This window comes from Microcaecilia unicolor, chromosome 2 (genome assembly GCF_901765095.1).
Source record: "Microcaecilia unicolor chromosome 2, aMicUni1.1, whole genome shotgun sequence".
Taxonomy (NCBI): domain Eukaryota; kingdom Metazoa; phylum Chordata; class Amphibia; order Gymnophiona; family Siphonopidae; genus Microcaecilia; species Microcaecilia unicolor.
The window spans coordinates 601,333,584-601,355,579 of NC_044032.1; the positions used below are offsets into that span (position 1 = coordinate 601,333,584).

A 21,996-nucleotide genomic window follows, 5' to 3' on the forward strand; every position below is an offset into this window, starting at 1 on the left:
TTCAAAACTATAATGATGTAAAGAGACCCATGGGATGTGAGCTAATCTTAATGTTCTGTATGCCTGCCATTTCCAAAGTGGTTAGTTAGACCCTATATGCTACTCCTTTATTGAGCTAATCTCTGCCCAGGTTCACATGGCACTGTGCATAGGTAGAGTTATAATCTGTAATAACTGTATGATGGTAATATTGCATAGCTAATACCTATCGCTCAAATATTATTTGATTATCTGATTATTCATTGGCTGCATACTCCTACAGCAGATGAGAAGATATCATGATGCAGTGTATCCAATCCACAAAGCCCATGTAAGGGCTGATCATTACATCAATAAAACTAACTTAAACCTCTGACCAACCCACAAAACCAAATATAAAAATAATTTCAAAATGAAGACAAAGCTATACACAGTTAAAATAAACATAACTACAAAAAAAACTCTAAAAAAAAATCCACCATAGCATTTCTCAGACCATTCTCTCAGAGTTGCTTTTTAACTCAAGGGACATTGATTATGGGTACAGCCAGGATTTCAAAGATTTACTGTGCATAACTCTTCAGTAATCATAACTCTTGAAGTAACTTGGTCCACAACAAAGCAGCTGCCACCAAAAAAGCCCTTGCCTCCATGTAAAATGATGCACCCTCTTAACAGATGGAATTTCCAACAAAGCTTCAGAACTAGATCAGAGTGAAAGTTTCAATGTATAAACTACTAACTTAAGGAAGTTCTTCATGCAATGTTCAAATAACACCATGAGTGTCAACTGGTAAACAATGCAAGTTATCCTGTAATAGTTTCTCTGATTTTCATCATGATGTAGAAAACATTATTCTAGCTGTTGAATTCTGTGCATCTGTAAATGGCATAGTAACCAACTTGGGAGCTCATTACAATAGTCCAGCATTCGTGGATGTGACATCTGAACTAATAAATGAGACACATCCAGGGTGAGTAAGATTGGAGTCTATGAAGTATCTGCAGTTTTCAAAAGACCACCTTAATGATCTCCATAACTTGCAGTTCCATAGTAAAACAAGAATCCAAAATCCATCTCAATTGAGTGATCTTGGACACCTACTTTATAAAGTCTTGCACTTATAGAAGTTAAGGACTGACATTTTGGGGAATATTATCAGTATGGGTTATTGTTAAGATGTGTTATTTTACTGTTAACCCCAGTTATTAGTAACTAGCCTGCTTATTTTCAAAGGAGAAGGGCGGCCATCTTCCAACACAAATCGGGAGATGGCCGGCATTCTCCTAAGGCTGGCCAAATCGGTATAATCAAAAGCCGATTTTGGCCGGCTTCAACTGCTTTCCGTCGCAGGGCCAGCCAAAGTTCAAGGGGGCGTGTCGGCAGTGTATCGAAGGTGGGACGGGGGCATGGTTAAGAGATGGCCGTCCTCGGCCGATAATGGAAAAAAGAAGGGCGGCCCTGATGAGCATTTGGCCGACTTTACTTGGTCCCTTTTTGTTCACGACCAAGCCTTGAAAAGGTGCTCAATCTGACCAGATGACCACCGGAGGGAATTGGGGATCACCTCCCCTTACTCCCCCAGTGGTCACCAACTCCCTCCCACCCAACAAAAAAACAAAACATTTTTTGCCAGCCTCTATGCCAGCCTCAAATGTCATACTCAGCTCTATCACAGCACTATGCAGGTCCCTGGAGCAGATTTTAGTGGGTACTGCAGTGTGCTTCAGGCAGGCGGACCCAGGCCCATCCCCCCTACCTGTTACTCTTGTGGTGGTAAATGGGAGCCCTCCAAAACCCACCCGAAACCCACTGTACCCACATCTAGGTGCCCCCCGTTACCCTTTAAGGGCTATGGTAGTGGTGTACAGTTGTGGGGAGTGGGCTTTGGGGGGGGGGGCTCAGCACCCAAGATAAGGGAGCTATGCACCTGGGAGCAATTTGTGAAGTCCACTGCAGTGCCCCCTAGGGTGCCCGGTTGGTGTCCTGGCATGTGAGGAGGACCAGTGCACTACAAATGCTGGCTCCTCCCAGGACCAAATGGCTTGGATTTGGCCGGTTTTGAGATGGCCGCCATTAGTTTCCATTATCGGCGAAACCAATGTCGGCCATCTCTAAGGGCGGCCCAAATGTTTAGATTTGGCCGGCGCTGACCGTATTATCAAAATGAAAGATGGACGGCCATCTTGTTTCGATAATACGGTCGGGTATGTCGCTTTACAGGGCTGGCATTAGAGATGGGCACCCTTATAGATGGGCGCCCCCGTTTGATTATGCTCCTCTAGGTCTCATTGTAAAATGGGACCTGTGGTAAAATAGCACAAATTAGCGGCATAGTTATCATCAAGAGATACTGTTAAGATAAGTATATAAGCATTGCCATACTGGGACACACCGAAGGTCCATCAAGCCCAGCATCCTGTTTTCAATAGTGGCCACTCCAGGTAACAAGTACCTAACAAGATTCCAAAATAGTGTAATATATTTTATGCTGCTTATCCTAGAAATAAGCAGAGGATTTTCCCCAAGTCCATTTTAATAATTGCTTATGAATTTTTCTTTTAGAGATCTATCCAGTCCTAGTACTTTTTGGAAAGAGTAAACAAGCGATTCATGTCTACCCATTCCACTCCACTCGATCATATCTCCCCTCAGCTGTCTTTTCTCCAAAGTGAAGAGCCCTAGTCACTTTACCCTTTCCTCATAGGAAAGCCACCCTTCTCTGTACCTTTTCTAATTCCACCATATCTTTTTTGAGATGCAGTGACCAGAATTGCACACACTGTTTGAGTTGAAGTCACACCATGGAGTGATACAAAGGCATTATAACATCCTCATTTTTGTTTTCCTTTCCTTTCCTAATAATACCTAACATGCTATTTGCTTTCTTAGCTGCCGCCGCACATTGAACAGGGGGAACAGGGGGAACACTGTGAGCCCTTTCCCAGTCGGTGCCTCCTAATGTGGAACCTTGCATTATGTAGCTATAATTCGGGTTCCTCTTTCCCGCATGCATCACTTTTCACTTGCTCACATTAAATGTCATCTGCCATTTAGATGCCCAGTCTCCCAGTCTCATAAGGTCCTCTTGTAATTTTTCACAATCCTCTTGCGATTTAACAACTTTGAATAACTTTGTGTCATCACTAGTTACTCCCATCTCTAGATCATTTATAAATATGTTAAAAAGCAACGGTCCAAGCACAGACCCCTGGGGAACCCCACTATCTACCCTTCTCCATTGAGAACACTGACCATTTAACCCTACTTTCTGTTTTCTATCTTTTAACCAGTTTTTAATCCAACATATGCTATTTTAGCATGGGTCCTTTTTTATGCAGTGAGACCTAGTTACTAATAACAGGGTTTAACAATAAAATAACATGTCTTAACAGTAGCCCATGTTGATAATTTTTCCCCTTAGTGGAAAATAATACATCTTAACAGGAACCCATGTTGATAGAGCTGCCCCTTAGACACACAGGCTGCAAAATCAGCACTTGAACAGATGAATGTCTGCAGTTACATGGGCAAAATCCAGAGTGATGCTGCTATTATTGAAATGATCATTCCTGATGGACAATCCTGCATTTGCACATGCATTCCTTTGCATCCTTATATGTATTAAGAGCAGAATTGCCATTTACCAAGACTGAATTTGCTGCGGTAAAAGAGGGCCTTGGTGGGCAGCAAAACCATGTGCCTATGCCACTGCAGGGCCCATTTTACCACAGCTTGGTAAAAGGACAACATTATGGGGTTACCTAAAGGTTAGTTGGATGAATAAATCACCACTAACCAGGTAGGTTGCCGCTCTGCCCTAACTTCGCCCCTGGCCTGCCACTAATGTAGATGGTTAGGGAAAGGTCGGTTAGCGAAAATATTGAGCAGTGCTGTCATTTAAGTGCTGCTGAATATCCCCACTTAGCCCTGGACAAACAATTTAAGTAACCACGAACATTTCCTGTTTAACGTGCTTTGAATATCTGGCCCATTGAGTTTACTAGCATTAAAAATTAAAGTCAGCTGAAGCTCCTATGGAGGGGCATAATAGAATGAGAACGCCCATCTCCATGGGTTTCTATCTCAGAGAACAGGTACGTGAAGGGGCGAGACAGACCGTATTTTCGAAAAAGATGAGTGTCCATCTTTTTTTTTTCGATAATACGGTTTGTGCCGGGCAAATGCATCGGATTTGTGTGGATTTGAGCTGGGCGGTATTGTTTTCCAGCGATAATGGAAACCGAAGGTGCCCAGCTCAAAAACGAACAAATCCAAGGCATTTGGTCATGGGAGGGGCCAGGATTCGTAGTGCACTGGTCCCCCTCACATACCAGGACACCAACCGGGCACCCTAGGGGGCACTTGTAACAATTAAAAAAAAAATTAAAATACCTCCCAAGTCCATAGCTCCCTTCCCTTGGGTGCTGAGCCCCCCAAATCCCCCAAAAACCCACTGCCCACAACTCTACACCATTACCATAGCACTTATGGCTGAAGGGGGGCACCTAGATGTGGGTACAGTGGGTTTTGGGGGCGGGGTTGGAGGGCTCCCATTTACCAGCACAAGTGTAACAGTTGGAGGGGATGGGCCTGGGTCCACCTGGCTGAAGTCCACTGCACCCACTAACAACTGCTCCAGGGACCTGCATACTGCTGTGATGGAGCTGGGTATGACATTTGAGGCTGGCATACAGGCTGGAAAAAAAGTTTTTAAAGTTCTTTTTTTGGGGTGGGAGGGGGTTAGTGACCACTGGGGGAGTCAGGAGAGGTCATCCCCGATTCCCTCCGGTGGTCATCTGGGCAGTTGGGGCACTTTTTGGGGACTTGTTCGTGAGAAAAATGGGTCCAGAAAAAGTGACCCAAATTCTCACTTCTGGCGCCCTTCCTTTTTCCATTATCGGCCGAGCGTGCCCATCTCTCCTCGGCCAATAAACACGCCCCAGTCCCGCCTTCACCACGCCTCCAACACGCCCCCGTCAACTTTGTCCATTTCCGCGACAGATTGCAGTTGGAGACGCCCAAAATCAGCTTTCGATTATACCGATTTGGGCGCCCACGGGAGAAAGGCGCCCATCTGCCGATTTGGGTCGAAATATGGGCGTCTTTCTCTTTTCTAAATAAGCTGGATGGTGAGGCATTTTCAATATGACATCTGATCTGAAGAAAAAGGGTTACCTTCGAAAGCTCACATCACGTTACAAAATATGACGTCTAAATAAACCTTGAACATTTTGCTGAAAATGTCCAAATATCTAGAGGCAAACTTAAGCATTTTTCTGGTTTAAAAATCACTATCTTGTATTTCAAAAATAGCCATTTCTTAGACATTTTGTGCTCAGTGCATTTTTCTTTTCTGATCATTATAAAAAAAAAATCACATTGGAAAAAAACCCACAAAAACAAGCCATATTGAACATATGGGGGGAGGCAGCATTCTTAGTAGAATGGCCACACAGATATCCCAGCCGAGCAGTAGACTTCACATAAAAGGTCCCAGGTACACATCTCACTGCTATCTCCTTATATTGTATGGGAAGCCCTCCAAAACACACCAAAAACCTACTGTAGCTAACTGTACACCACTACAATGGCCCCTTTGGCTGTAGGTCTCACCTGTATGTGGGTACAGTAGGTTTATGGTGGGTTTTGGAGGGCTCACACTTTCCACCACAAGTGTAACAGAGTGAGTTATGGGCCTGGATTCCCTTCTCTACAGTGCACTACACAAACCACTAGGCAATTCCAGGGACCTACTTGCTGTTCTAATAGAACTGGTCAGAATATCACATTTTTGGGGGGTGGAAGGGGGTCAATGACTACTAAGGGAGTAAAGAGGGGTCATGTTTTAATCCTTCCACTGGTCATCTTGTCATTTAGAGCATCTTTTTCTGACTTAGCTGTGATAAAAACAGGTCCAGACCAAAAGTCTGAATTGTAGCACTGGACGTTTTTGCTGTGTTTCATTATAGCAGAAAAACATCCAAGTTTTGGGAACACCCAAACCCTGACCACAACATGCCCCTAGATATGTCCCTTGTGATTTCGGCACACTGCAGATGAACTACATAGAAAAACATTTTTAAAATGGTTTTTAAAAATAGCAAATTGGACATTTTGGCAAAAAAATACACCCATCTGCCGCTTCGTACTGCTTGTTTAAAAAATGAGCCCCTTGATCTCTTTTATTCCTTATTTATTAGTTATATATGTGATGGTATAACGATGTTTTTCTATGTGCAGTCAACTTCCAATATATGTACTATACTTGTTTTAGAACTATTTTTCCATGTATTTTTCCAATTGTGATTATGCATATCAATTTTATTCAGTATGTCCTTTGAAGATTACACTCTCTTTTTAAAATATAAAGTATGCTTTTTTGTAATGATTTCTTATGTTTGATTTAAGCTGGTCATGGTGTATGTGTATATTCTATTTGTAATCAATTATTTGAATGTATGTATTTATCTAGCCCATGTTAACACTAGGACCTCTGATGCAGGTCCTTGCTGAAACATGGCCATGTCAACTCATCAATAAAATATTAATCTGAGTGTGGCTCCAGTGATATATCATTGTCCTCCTGGCCATCTCTGCTTTTTGCAGTTGCTGAAATAGCAAGCCATTTCATTTGCCCACGCTTTCCCTTTAAAAGCAGATACAAACAGCAGTGATGTAGTACAACCTAATACTGTCCTTTCAACTCTGTTCTCAACATCTGCATTGTTTTTTTTCCTGTATTAGGGCTTGACAAGAACCAGTCATTAGTGGAACACTCACAACTTTGAAGCAACCTGACCCTAGAAAATAATAGCCTAAGTCCTTAATAGCAGCAGTTGCCCAGGTAATAGAGCATAACAACTTCAGCATGCTGAAGACATCACACAGAGCCCATCAGGATTAGATTTTGTAACCATCTGCTTTGTCATTCCCATACCAACTTACCCGGCTGCCGTCAACATAGCAGGCGAAAGCAACATAGATTATAAAAGTTATTTTCTTTCTCTTGCTTTCTGCATCTTGTGCTCTGCTTTCTGTTTGAAATCAACTGTTCAGAAAAGTGTCTTCAGCAAACCTTCCCCATCCTTTCCTGCCAAGTAAAAGGCACAACAAAACTGTAAAGACAACTTTGCTGTCATGACAAGTTACATGTTGTGCAAAAATCATACATATTTAAATAATAGAGCTGAGAAATGCAAATGTAATAATTATCTAATCATAGTATACTAAAATAGTATACCAATAATAACTGTTAAATTATGCTGTTAAATTGAGGAAAGTAATACCAAGGACAAATTCAGGATGCTAGTAATGATCAGCATTGACCCTGCTCAAATTATAAACCTAATTCTTCATAGAGCACCTAGGTACGATGATGAGGTCCTGTCCCCTGCCTTTCAAAGCTGAGGAATTAGAGTGACCTAGCAGGTACCTATCACCAGTTTTTCAGAGCTAACGAACTGAGGACTTTTTTTCAACAAAGGAACCAGAGAAAGTCCATGAATATATACTTCTTCAGCAATAGTAGTCCATATCTTCAGGTACTAATACACTTATGGTGTACCCCAAAGACCTCCCCTTTTCCAAAGCTGCACATTAATTCTTTGCTGGTCAATATTTGTATACTTAGACTCTAAAATCTCCCAAGCCTCTTGCTTTCAGAGGAGGAACAAGGTAATAAGTATTGGCCTGCTTATCCGACATTGCTGCCTGGATGTCCAGCCGCCACCTGAAACTGAACATGGCCAAGACCGAGCTCATTGTCTTTCCACCCAAACCCACTTCTCCTCTCCCTCCACTCTCTATTTCAGTCGATAACACCCTCATCCTCCCTGTCTCATCTGCCCGCAACCTCGGAGTCATCTTCGACTCCTCCCTCTCCTTCTCTGCCCATATCCAGCAGACAGCCAAGACCTGTCGCTTCTTTCTCTATAACATCAGCAAAATTTGCCCTTTCCTCTCTGAGCACACCACCTGAACTCTCATCCACTCTCTCATTACCTCTCGCCTTGATTACTGCAACCTACTCCTCACTGGCCTTCCACTTAACCATCTATCCCCACTTCAATCCGTTCAGAACTCTGCTGCGCGTCTTATCTTCCGCCTAGACCGATATGCTCATATTACCCCTCTCCTCAAGTCACTTCACTGGCTTCCGATCAGGTACCGCATACAGTTCAAGCTTCTCCTACTAACCTACAAATGCACTCAATCTGTAGCCCCTCACTACCTCTCTACCCTCATCTCCCCTTACGCTCCTACCCATAACCTCCGCTCACAGGACAAATCCCTCCTCTCAGTACCCTTCTCCACCACTGCCAACTCCAGACTCCGCCCTTTTTGCCTTGCCTCACCCTATGCTTGAAATAAACTCCCTGAGACCATACGCCAAGCCCTCTCCCTACCCATCTTCAAATCCTTGCTCAAAGCCCACCTCTTCAATGTCGCTTTCGGCACCTAACCATTGTACCTCTATCCAGGAAATCTAGACTGCCTCAATCCTGATTGACTGCACTTTTTGTCCTTTAGATTGTAAGCTCCTTTGAGCTTGTACAGCACTGCGCAACCCTGGTAGCGCTTTAGAAATGTTAAATAGTAGTAGTGGTATGGCACCCAGAAAATATGCAAATTAAGTCTTCAAGGTAAGACAGATTCACAGATCAGGAAAAAAGCCTAGCTTCCCATCTTCAGTAAGTGTAAATGCACAGCCTAACGGCCACCTCCCCTTAGGATAGTATCACACTTTACACACTTTTCCTGAAATTCTATAAATGGTGCTTAAATTTGCATGTGCCCAATCTGTGTGGGTGCAATTTAATTGATAATGAGCCAATTAATTCTGATAATTGGGTGATAATAATCAATTATTGTCACTAAGTGGCATTAACTGAAATTTATGCATGTATTTTTAGTCATGGGGATCCATGCATAAATTTTACGCATGGCTCCAAAAAAGGGAGCATGGCAGTGGGAAGGTCTTGGGTGAATCAGGGGAGTACCTACAATTTATTCACACTGTTATAAAATAAGGGAGTGAAGAACTTTTGTGTATGAAAGAGGAGCGGGACTTGGATGTGATCATATGTGGTGATCTTAAGGTGGCCAAACAGGCAAAAAGCTAGAAAGATGCTTGACTGCATAGGGAGAGGAGTGGCCAGTAGGAAAAAAAGAGGTGATAATGATGCCCTTATATAAGATTCTGGTGAGACCTCATTTAGATTATTATGTACAATTCAGGAGACTGCACCTTCAAAAAGATATAAACAGGATGGAGTTGATCCAAAGGGTGGCTACTAAAGTAGTCAAAGGTCTTCATCATAAAGCATATGGGGACAGACTTAATCATCTCAATATGTATTGTTTGTATGAAATGCGGGAGAGGGGAGATATAATAGAGACATTTAAATACATATGTGGCATAAATACACATGAAGTAAGTCTCTTTCAATTGAAAGGAAGCTCTGTAATGAGGGGACATAAGATGAAGGTAAAAGGGGATAGACTCTGAAGTAACCTGAGGAAATACATCTTAATGGAAAGGGTGGTGAATTTGTGGAACGGCCTCCTAGTGGAAGTGGTAGAGATGAAAACAGTATTTTAATTCAAGAGAGCTCGGGACAAGTACATAGGATCTCTTAGAGAGTAAAAGTGAGAATAGATGGCCTACATTTTTCTCTGTTTCTATGTTTACTGCGAGATGCACTCAAGCATCTTGCGATAAGTTCCCGATTGGCGGAGGGGACATGCCTGGGAGCAAAGTGGAGGTTCCAGCACTATTCAGTTAGTCCCTCTGGGACGCTGCACAGCTCTGCAGCCGGCCAAATGGATTAAAGAGTGTCCAATAATCCCTATCGAACATTCCGAGCCACCAACATCTAAAAGGGGCAACCACAAGATGGGAGAGCGAGGACACACACAAACAGCCCTCAAGAGACCAGACAGTCAGAATGATATGAGTAAGGCAATAGCAGGATAGGAACGAGGACAGACAGCACCTCCAACAGCAAAGAGAAGGTTGTTGAGCAAGGCCCCCTCAGAAAGGCCTAATATAGTCCCAGTAAGCCCTGGACGACCACCTGCCAATACTCTGCATCCTGCACAGTCAATGCCAACTGAAAGCCATGTCTTTTTCACAAACACAGATACACCCTAATCCACTATAGGATAAGTAGTAATATTTAAACTTTCTATTTAGACAAAAATTAAACTGAACCCCCAAGATGCCAGACTCTGCATACAATGCAACACCACAGAAACAGAAAATGTCCCCTAGTACTGTGCAAAATATAAAGACAGCAGATGTAAATTTGAAAAAAACCTAACAAATACCAATCACCACTTTACAAATTAACAAATATAGAAAATAAAATAATACCATTTTATTGGACTAATACATTTAGCTTTCAGGTCAATACAGTATAGTACTGTTACAGTATCCTATCCTGACCTGAGGAAGGGGGTTTGTTCTCCGAAAGTTAGCCAAAATGTATTAAAATTAGTCCAATAAAAAGATTACCTTGTTTACATGTTCTATTATAAACATTTATTAACACAGCTACAATACGATTTTATCCTAAAGGAAAAAAATAAAAATATATATTTTATTTACAGTTTGTTGTCTCTGGTTTCTGCTTTCCTCATCTTCTTTTCACTGTCTTCCTTCCATCCAGCATCTGTCTTCGAACTCTCTCTGCCATCCAGTGTCTGCCCTGTCTGCTGTCTCCTCCATCCAATGTCTGCCCTCTCTCCCTGCCCCTTCCATCCACATCTGCCCTCTATCTCTGCCCCTTCCATCCACCATCTGCCCCTGTCTGCCCTCTCTCTCCCCCCCTTCCATTCACTGTCTACCCTTTCTATCCCTTCCATCCACTGTCTGCCCTTTCTCTCTGCCCCTTCAATCCACCATTTGCCCTCCCTCTCCCATCCATCCAGGGCAGACCCTCCCTCTCGCTCCCCCTTCCATCCAGAATCTGCCCCTCTCTCTCTGCCCCCCCCCCCCCCTCCAAGATCTGTAGAAAATAATGCATTTCTCTGGCCAAAGGGAGAAAATAGGGTTATCCAGGCCAGGAAATAAGGCAGTGGCAGACCCAGAAACTTAGTTTAAATGCCCCTTATCAGCTGCAAGATTTATTTTCTTTCCCTGGTTATCTGGATAACATTTCCCTTGGTCTTTCCCATAGTGGTCTCACCTGTACCTGCTACAAGAGGTCTCTATTTCGCATTGGCTTTCCTTTCTACTCACCACCCCATTCCATTGCAACCCTATACCTGCTAATAGTGCACATATAGAGATGTTTACTAGACTCTGAGTCTTGGGATATCCCCCTCCTCAGATATAAATGAGACCCCTGCTCATAGTTAACTCAGGAAAAAAACATGAGAGATACAAGGGAAGAGAATAAAGCATAAATGAAGCAAGGGGAGGGGGAAGGAGAGGAAAGAAAAAGAAAGAGAGGGAGGAGGGTGAGAAATACAGAAAAAAAGGTCTCCAGTGAGAGAGAGATGACAAATGACAGAGAAAGAGAGAGAACAGCAGAGGAAAGATGGAATATGAGGGGCAAAGAATGCTAGGAAGAGAGAGGAAAAGAAAGGTGGTGTGAGGAGAGGTACAGAGTGAAAGGAGGAGAGGGAGAGAGAGCTGGGGATAAGATTTGTTTCCCTATTCAAATGTAATCTGACATGAAGAGGTTACTCTGGGATAGGCACCAAAATTTCAAAATGACCGGGGGTTCCAAACCCCTCTCTGCACACAATGAAGAAGCTTGACCCGACCTGACCCACCTACCAGCTCCGTTCTCCTGCCACCACCCTCACTGCCTTTAAAAAAAAAATTTGCGAAGCGCCGGAGTGGCAGGCAGCGCCTCGCGTCTGCTCTGCTAGTAAAAATCTTCTTGATGTCATCGGGCCTTCCCACATTGAGTCCCGCCCGCCCTCGCGGTAATAGGAAGTTACCTCAGAGGAGGGCGGGACTCAATGTGGGAAGGCCTGACGACGTCGAGGAGATTTTTACTAGCAGGGCAGACGCGAGGCGCTGCCTGCCACTCCGGCGCTTCACAAATTTTTTTTAAAGGTAGGTCAGGGTGGGAGCAGCGGGAGCGGAGCACCCCCCCACCCACCGACACCCGGGGCGGACCGCCTCCACCGCCCTTCTTACTACGCCACTGTGAGGGAGGGGGACTGGAGCTCGGGCGGTCAGGGCGGGGCGAATTCAGGTGCGCCGTGTGGGGCCCCCTTGAGCGTGAGGCCCTATGTGGTCACCTCGGTCACCTTGCCCTAAGACCGGCCCTGCACCCAATGCACATCCACCAGCGTGCCTCTGAAGGAAGAGCGGCAGGAGCCACCCATGAGGGCCAACCAAAGGACTGCCAAGGACCCCATGAAAATGGACCCCAACCGGCAGAGGGCACACCTGTGCTTGGAGGGAACCCTCCCCCCCCTGAAAAAGAACCCCCTGACACAGGACAGGAAGGCTGCAACAAGTGCCTCAGAATCATGGCTGAACTCTCTTCCCGACTACTAAGAGCCCCTAGGAGGCACACAGTCCAGGCCACCAGGTGCAGTACAACCAAAGCAGTTTACATATTATCAACTGGTATTTTTTTCTGTCCTTAGTGTGCTCACAATCTTAAGTTTTTGTACCTGGGGCAATGGAGGATTCAAGTGACTTAACCAGGGTCACAAGGAGCCACAGTGGAAATCAAACCCAGTTCCTTTGATTCTCAGCCCACAGCACTGATATTAGGCTACTCCTCCACTCATAGCATATATGCAGTTCTTCACATAGGCATACTGTTTCATTGCACCCCCTAGTATATCCTCATTATACAGAACTGTTTGCCTATAATGCAAGGGATTTCAGTCATGCTGCCACTTCTCTTCAAAACAGTTTTCAATATGTGTATATGCAGATTTCTTAGACATTTTTTAAAATTGTACCCAGCAGCGACCATGGATGTTTAAGCTCAGTAAGTCCTCTGTCTGAAGTTCTGCTTTTCAATCTTATTCCAATCAACTCCATGCATATTTACAGCCCTTTCCTTCTTTCCTTTTTCTCCCTTCCCCCACCTCTCACACAATTGCTACCACTTTTGCGATCCAAAGCTTTTTTTACTTCAAACATCTATATAGCCCTCATACATAGGCATAATCATTTCCATAGCTCTGGTCGCTGCTCACAATACCCCTAGAATACCCTCCCTATGCAACGGTGCTATTGTCTACAGTACAACAGTACATACGGCTTAGCTCATGCCGTCCATTAGTGTGGAAGTAAAGAAAGGCTCTCAGTATGTGCATATGTAGGCTCCTTAGACATGTCTTCACTGTTTTGTGTACATCACAGAGACCAAGGATATCTGTGCTCAGCATGTCGCCTTTTCCTTCTTCCTGTATTCTTTTTTTTCCTTCCCTGTTCCTGTTTTCAGTGCTCTCGTCGCTGCTCACAATACCCCCTTGTTTTCCCCTTTTTGAAAGCCAGGACTGGCTTCAAATATACGCATGCGCTGGTTTCCTTAGTTCGTTTTACTTTGCAGCGACCACGAACGTGTGAGCTTGGTGAGTCCCTTAGATATATTAATACTAGTTCTTTTTGCATGGAGAAGCTTTCTAAGTTTAAGAAAGGGGGTTTCTCTCTCTCTCTGTCTTTTCGAGTAGAATCTCTGCTTTTCCAGTTGTGCTATTATGGATTAGGTAAGACCTTGCACCCTTTTCTTAAGAACACTTGCGACAGTATATTGGGCATGACTTCATGTGCAGTACCTAAAACATCATTTGAAGTATTTTTCTGCGGCACTGTTTGCAGTTCGAACTCCAGGGTTTCAAACCAAGCTGTAGCTTATACATTGCAGGGAGTTCATAGGCTTGATGTAGGTTGTGTCTGTCTCTGTTAAGATGTTCTTATTTTGCCTGATGTGTGGTGACTGTTATGTTGGAGTAATTCCACAGTAATTTACCATTTTTGTCATGAAAGTCCAAATTCTCTTAATGCATGTGCACCCACATTTATTTTACTTTAACTTAAGAACTCTAGCGGCCAAGCCCTTCCCCCCCCCCCCCCCCAAAAAAAAAAGTGCCTGCCATTTGGCTTCATAATAAAATATTATGTTAAATGACATTGTTTTCAGGACTGTATTATATGGCAGTGCAGGTTAATAATTAGTTTTAGATCAAGCTATAATTGAGTAGCGGTACTAATGCACTATATTCAGGGATTCTATCTCACAGCTTGCTGCATGCATGTTTTCAAGGTGTAAGAAATGTAATGTATTGAGATGCGGTTTGGAAGAAAGACATTATAAATGCAAATCATTTGGCTGCTGCTAAACTTTAGAACTTAAAGCCGTTTTTTTAAGTAAAGTGTCACTGAAACATTATATGACCCTGCCCTTATATTTTTATATGCTTTTTAGGGCGCATTTAAATGTAATTCTGTTCTTTTATATCTTGCAATTCTCTGCCAACATTTTTGAGGACTTCCTAAAAGTTGTATGTCATCAACTCTCAGAGTAAACTGAGAAAAAAACCTTCCCATATATAATGAATAATAAATGAAACGCACAACTATCTCATATATTCAAGAATTTTAGGTGCTGGTAATTTCGTGATATTTCTCCGGCATTTTTTTTTTCTCCATTCTCTGTTAGTGTTGAAACTGTTCTTTTCTTTCGGCGGCATCAATCAGAAACCTAAAGGGAAAAAAAATGTTCTCTAGGGATTACTACAGGTGGCAATCTATTACTGTTTATTCTGCCAGTAAATATATGGGTAAATCGTGCTTACTGAATGTGCAGACTATGGTTGTTTATGCAGCAGGCAGACTATCCACTGAATTCCCGAGATCTGGATGTTACTTCTTGTGTTCAGTTGGTGGCATGAGCACGCTTCCCTTATCACTGGAAATAGTTGTTTCAGCTTCACAGCACAATTTTTGTTATAATTTGGTAAAGTTCAAGAGTCTTTAGTCACATGACAATATCAGAGGAAAACTCCGTATTTACAGTCAAAAGCGTGCATTTTCTTAATTAAAATTTCAGCAGTGCCAAAAATTCAGCACAAAGCTCTGGTGATAATAGTTTATTTAAAACAGACAAACAAAGCAGAAAAATGTGTTTCAAACTATCTTCCTAACATGTAATGGATACATTTGATAGCGTTTATAGTTTGATTTGATTGATAAGTTGTAGCTTATCTGGTTCATTGGAGCAATTATTAGCCAGTTATTAATTTAGTACTAGTATGTTTTCTAGGTTTCTAAAATTAAAAAAGAAAAGAAAAAACTATAAAATCTTCTGAAAAAAAGTGATGCTTTTAATTTAATTTTGCATTATTTGTGGTTCTAACCCTTCTTGCTATATTATAGCCATTTAGTGCAGAATTTTCAAAACAAATAAGTGCAGCTGTTAATTATTTGTTTTATACTAATGTAAAACATTTATGAAATACATTAACGTATTTGGAGGGGGGGTTCTGGGATATAATATCAGCTTTTTCCTATGCAAAATGCAATTTTAATATTTTATGATACCTAATCGTACCAGTACATTATAAGAGAAATGCCAGTATTTTTAGTTGCAACTGGAATAGACAAATTTACTTTAAAACTGTTTTTGACGCAGAACTGTTAGCTAACTCTAAATCTTAACTGATGCAGTTGGTCCTGGGATTCTAAATCTCTCTTCTTTTCTTATTATGGGCTTAGAAGTGAGTGATTAAAAATAACACTGTGTTGTTTCAGTCAAGTTCAAAGTGTTATATTTAAGCAGCTATATGTCTATATGCAATCATTAAGTCAATATGTCAGCAGGCTTAACAATCATATTCATATGTTGATATTGTATTATTTTTTCCGGTCAATACTTCTATTCTGGAAGTGTATGCAGAAATGGGCAGGGTGTTTTCTTTCATTCAGATATGAATGAGTGAGAAAGATTTGAAAATTAACCCTGAAAAGGCTAAATTCTTTGGGCAGGTGGTAACCAGGAGACTAAGCCTTCTGGAGTTCCAGTTATAGCAGGGTTTTTTTCCAACTACTTCTATGCTGGGAAGGAAATCAAGCTGTTAGGAGTCTCCTTGGATTCTACTCTGACTATGGATAAAGTTTTTTTTTTAATAAAAAAAAATATGGTAAACTACATCAACGTTGCCACATCAGACACTACTTTAAAATACATTTACAGGTAATTGTACAGGATACAATCTTAACACTTGATTATTGGTAATTAGATACTCTAAAACGTTCTCCATTACAGCTGCCTTATTTGCAGCTGCTGGAAACTGTGGTGTCTAAGATGATCTTTGGGGGATTTTTTAAGCAGATGATAGGGCAACTCCCTACTTGGTGAAACGTCATTGGTTGCCTATAAGAGCTAGAATAGTCTTCAAATTGTTACTTTTTATGTTCAAAATGTTAAATGGCCGTGCTCCAAAGTCTATGGAAAATTGGGTACTAAGATATGAAAATGAACATCAAGTATCTGTATCTGCTGTTAAGTCTTTTTAGACTGAAATCTTGATACAGGAGACTCATAACTGGCATTGGCCCAGAATTATGGAATTCTCTCCCTTTAAAATTACCTGCAGTTTAGACAGCAATGAAAACCTTCCTTTATAAGTAATATTTTTGAGGTCCTTTTACTAAACTACTGTAAATAGTGGCCATAGTGCGACCTTATTCGGGTCTTCCACATGTGCTAAGACCATTTTTACCATAGCCATAAAACATCTATTTTGTAATTAATAGACGTGCACTAATGTTGCCATCTGTGCATGACCATTTCCAAAAATTACCGAATGTGCATTTACTTCCACATATTTGTAGGTGTTAAGGGCTCACGTGATATCCGTGCACTAACCAGTTAGTGTGCAGTAATGTAGCTGCATTAACTGATTAGCTCATGAATGCCCCACTCTCCACTCCCTGACATGCCCCATCAAAAAAAAAATATAATGATTAACCCCCCCCCTTGTCTATTAAAACACGCTAGTGGTTGCAGTGCAGGAATGCCGACACAGCCCATTCACTTTTGAATGGGCTGTGTTGTCATTACTTCGCGGCTTAGTAAACGGGGGGGGGGGGGGGGGGGTAAGTGCACAGTTAGGACTACTGAAAAAAATGAGTGCCACTCTACAAACGGCTCTCCAATTTGGGTGCTGTTTTATAGAATAGCATGTAGCGCCAGGATCTGTGCCCAACTTTAGGCATGAGGATTTACACCTGCTGAAACCTGATGTAAATCCTCTCACATAAATTATGCGGATCCCCTGAAATCTATAATAGTGTATGTATCTTTAGGGGGGGTCATTTAGTAAGCCACGGTAGCGTTTTTAGCTCGCGGTAGAAACCAGCTGGTGATAAACACAGAGACATCCATAGCAATATAATGGGCGTTAGCATTTACTGCAGTTGATTTCTACCGTGAGCTAAAAATGCTACCATGGCTTAGTAAAAGACCCCCTTAGTGAATGCCCCTGACCTGCCCCTACTTCTCCCATTGCCACCTCCCCTTCTTTTCAGTTGCATGGTGAAAGATTAACATGCACATCTTTATAAAATAGCGCTTAGCAAGATGTGCACATAAATCCAAATTGTTGCCAATTAGCGCCAATAATTGATAGCTCCAAATTATTGGTCTTAATTGGCTCATTGTACAATTATACTGCAAGTGCAAATTGGGCACACACCCAAGTCTGAACCAGGGGCATAGCCAGACTTCGGCAGGAGGGGGGGTCCAGAGCCCGAGGTGAGGGGGCACTTTTTAGCCCCACCCCAACACTGCCACTCTCCACCCACCGCCAGCACCACCACGAACAACTTTGACCCCCCCTGCAGATGACCCTCTTGACCCCCGCCCGCTCCCATCTTCCCCGCCGTCGCCTACCTTTGCTGGCGGGGGACCCCAACCCCTGCCAGCCGAAGTCTTCTTCCTTCGTTTGGTTTCCGAGTCTGATTGATGTCCTGCACGTACAACATGGAGGACATCAGACTCGGAAACCAAACAAAGGAAGAAGACTTCGGCTGGTGGGGGTTGGGGTCCCCCATCAGCAAAGGTAGTAGACAGTGACGGCGGGTTGACAGCAGGTTGGCGGCGGGAGGGGGGGGTTGAGAGGGTCATCGGCAGGGGGTCCAGGGCCAAATGGGCCCCGGCCCCCATGGCCCCATAGTAGCTACACCATTGGTCTGAAAATGCAACTGAGTACCATTAGAATTCCCCCGTTAGTGTGTGCACATTTGGCAGTTGCTGCATGACGCCTGAGCATGTCCCGTGATATGCCATTTTAAGCTGCATCAGGCATGAATTAGCACCTAATTCAGCTAAGTAAAAGGGCCTCTTAAGGCCAGATTCTATATAGGGCACCTAAAAAAATACATGTGGTAAACATTTCTGCCTAAGCGTATTCTATATGCGGCACCTAAATTTAGGCGTGGTATATAGAATTCGCTTAGTTGACATCCCAGTGCTTAAAACTATGCACCTCAATTTACAGCAATAAAAATGTGGCATAAATTCCTTCATGTAGATTTACACGCACTGGACAATATTCTGTAAGTATGTGCATAAATTTTGAAATGCCCATTTCCACACCCATAGCCATGCCCTTATTTATTTATTGCATTTGTACCCCACATTTTCCAGCCTATTTGCAGGCTCAATGTGGCTTACATAGTACCATCAAAGGTGTTTGCCCAGTCGGTGGATAACAAATGCAAAGTTGTATAGTGATTGTATGACTTATAAGTGGAGGGTCGAAATGGATGAAGATTGTGTGTTGTCCTGTGCGTTCATAGCCATGCTGTGTTGGTAGGTGAAGAGGGTTACGTGGGGTCGTTGGGGTAGGCCTTTTTGAAGAGGTTGGTTTTTAGTGATTTCCTGAAGTTCAAGTGGTTGTGGATTGTTTTCACAGCTTTTGGGAGCCCATTCCATAGTTCTGCGCTTATGTAAGAGAAGCTGGCACATTAGAATTTAGGCCTAGTTCATGACAGAATACACTTAGCGAGCTGTGCATGTAAACTCTAATATTACAAATTAGTACTTTTTATTGCTTGTTAAGTGCTGTTATCAAAGCTGCTTAGCCTGTTAAGCCAATTAAGTTACATGTGCTATTACAGAATTTGCCTGGGTTTAAGCATGGATCTCTAGGCGCGCTATATAGAATCCGGGGGTTAATGTCTACTGGAGGTTTTTTAAATTAATATTTGTTTCAGAGATTTTGTATTGATTTAGTATTATGAATTGCAATAATCATAGGTTCCCGAAATCTACCTTGAGCCAATTATATTTTTTGTGAAGCAGAATACAAATGTGTTATTAAATTAAATTAATACTGTTTTGATTGTAGTAGATTAAAGTTCACAGTTTAATTTCTATTTCAATTAAATGAGACTAATTTCTAGGAGAGTTTTTCGTAACAGCCACCAGAAGGAGCTGACCTTGAGTAGGTACTTGATAAATGAATGTTGATTATTTATCAACTGAAGTATTGACCTTGGCTCATTCTTAATGGTATTCTATGGAAGTATAATATTTTTGTACAGACTACCTAAACATTTTTTAAAATAATCTTACCCAATAAAGAGGATTCTTACAAAAAAAAATCTGAAAAATATAGAAAAGCCTTGATCAAAAAATTATATCAAAGAGTTATCAAAAACTATATCTAGTATAACTAAGTTACAGCTTGTTTGTATATCTGCCTAATTTTTTGTAAGCCACATTGTGCCTGCATGAGTGGGAAAATGTGGGATATAAATGCACAATAAATAAATAAATAAATAAATAAGTTGACCAGAATATGAAGTGTTAAGACAGGAGAAGGCTTAAGATATGAAGAATGTGAGGTGGTTTTTTTTTTTTTTTTGCTTTCTTTTTACAGCTGTTTCATATCAGATATAGCAAGGAGAACTTGTTGTGAATTGGAAGGTCCCATCTGGTGAATCAGAAAGATTAGATTGATAGTGGATGCTTTTCAAAGTGCACTGCTACGACAAATGATTACAAACTCATGAGGGGAAGGTTGACGCTAGATCTTGGAAACGCTATCTCCATTTGTGAGCACAGCGTCTTGGGTGGGTGCCCACCTGGCCAGTAGTGAGCATCACACTGTATGGTTTGATATAAAAGCTAAAGCGGAGTGTAGACACAAAATCCTGGATTTTAAGCATGCTGTCTTTGTTAAAATGGAGGAGCACCTGAAGAAAGAGCTAATGATATGGGAAGATGTAAGAGCAGTGGTTCAAACTGAAAGGAGCTATAAAATCAGCAACAAACCTTTATATAAGGAAGGTAAACAAGAAAGGAAGCTGATATGGTTCACCAAAGTCGCTGACAAAATAAAGGCAAAAGCAGTGGTATTCATGAAATACAAAAGAACGCAAGAAGAGGAACACAGAAGAGATTACCAGATAAACTGAGTGGAGGAGTGGCCTAGTGGTTAGGGTGGTGGACTTTGGTCCTGAGCAACTGAGTTCGGTTCCCCGCACAGGCAGCTCCTTGTGACTCTGGGCAAGTCACTTAACCCTCCATTGCCCTATGTAAGCCGCATTGAGCCTGCCATGAGTGGGAAAGTGCGGGGTACAAATGTAACAAATAAAAAATAAATTACCAGATAAACTAAAAAGTGATGAAATAAATATGACTGGCAAAGGCTCTGGTGGAAGAACAAATGGCTAAAAATATAAAGAAGGGCAACAAGACAGTTTTTTCAGGTGTAAATTAGTGAATGGAGGAAGGATAGAAATGGAATTGCAAGACTGAAAGATGCTATGAACCACTATGTAAAGAGTGAGGAAAGAGCAGATGTGTTTAAGCAATACTTCTGTTCTGTCTTCACTATGGAAGAACATCATTGAGAAAGACCTTGGTCAGCTGATAAAGGTACATATTAAAGTAAAGTTGATAACGCTGTATTTGGAAGAAAGCATTTATAAACAACTTTAAAAATTGAAAGTGGACAAAGCCATGGGGCCAGATGGCATCCATCTCAGAATCTCGAGGGTGCTCAGACAGGTTCAGGCGAGTCCTCTTAAAGATTTGTTTAATAAATCCTTAGAGATGAGGGGAGGTTCATATTTGTGAGTGACATTGCTGAAGGGTTAGAAGGACAAGTTTGCCTTTTTGTGAATGACTCCCCGGAGGGAGTGGACAAAATGTGAAGAGACCTTCAAAAACTTAGAAGAATGGTTGAAAGGGAAATGGGACTTGATAAACCGCCTTTCTGAGGTTTTTGCAACTACATTCAAAGTGGTTTACATATATTCAGGTACTTATTTTGTACCAGGGGCAATGGAGGGTTAAGTGACTTGCCCAGAGTCACACGGGGCTGCAGTGGGAATTGAACTCAGTTCCACAGGATCAAAGTCCACTGCACTAACCTTTAGGCTACTTGGCAGTTAAACTTTAATGCAAAGAAGTGCAGAGAAATGAACTTGGGGGTGTAGAAATCCAAGAGTCACGTGTGTCAGTTTTTCACCCCCTAGTGTGTACTGATCAGGAGGGAGACCTTGGGGTGAGGAGCTCAAGATGGAAAAGCAATGTGACAAAGTGGTGGCTGTTACCTGAAGAATTCTAGGCTGTATATAGAGAGAGTCATAACCAGAAGAAGAAAGAAGGTATTGATGCCCCCGTAAAAGTTGTTGGTGAGGCCCTGCTTGGAATATTGTGTTCACTTTTGGAGGCCATATATCTTCAAGGATATAAAGACTTGAAGCAGTTCATAGGAAGGCAACAAACATGGTACAGTGTTTGTCCACAAAGGCATATGAGAAGAGACCGGAGGACCTGAACATGTATATGCCAGAAAAATGGAGAGAGAGAGAGAGAGAGAGAGGTGATAAGATACTGACATTTACATACTTGAAAGGTATTAATAATATACAAACAAACCTGGGGTGGTAGAACTAGAAGACATGAATTGAGGTTGCAGGGAGGTAGAATTAAGAGTAATGTCAGGAAATACTTTTTCACAGAGGGGGTAGTGGTGAGCAAATTAAAAATGTGTGGGATAGACAGAGTGGATGC

At 42.2% G+C, this 21,996-nt stretch overlaps 1 protein-coding gene across 2 annotated transcripts in view; it reads left to right on the forward strand.

Moving 5' to 3' along the window:
• The first annotated feature begins 13,508 nt into the window (after nt 1-13,508).
• FSTL5 (follistatin like 5) overlaps nt 13,509-21,996 on the forward strand; it is an 877,920-nt gene continuing 869,432 nt past the window's right edge. For both annotated transcript variants that reach the window (XM_030191590.1, XM_030191591.1), the window contains exon 1: nt 13,509-13,537. The gene's annotated coding sequence lies outside the window, so the exon portion shown is untranslated. The remainder of the gene's footprint in view (nt 13,538-21,996) is intronic.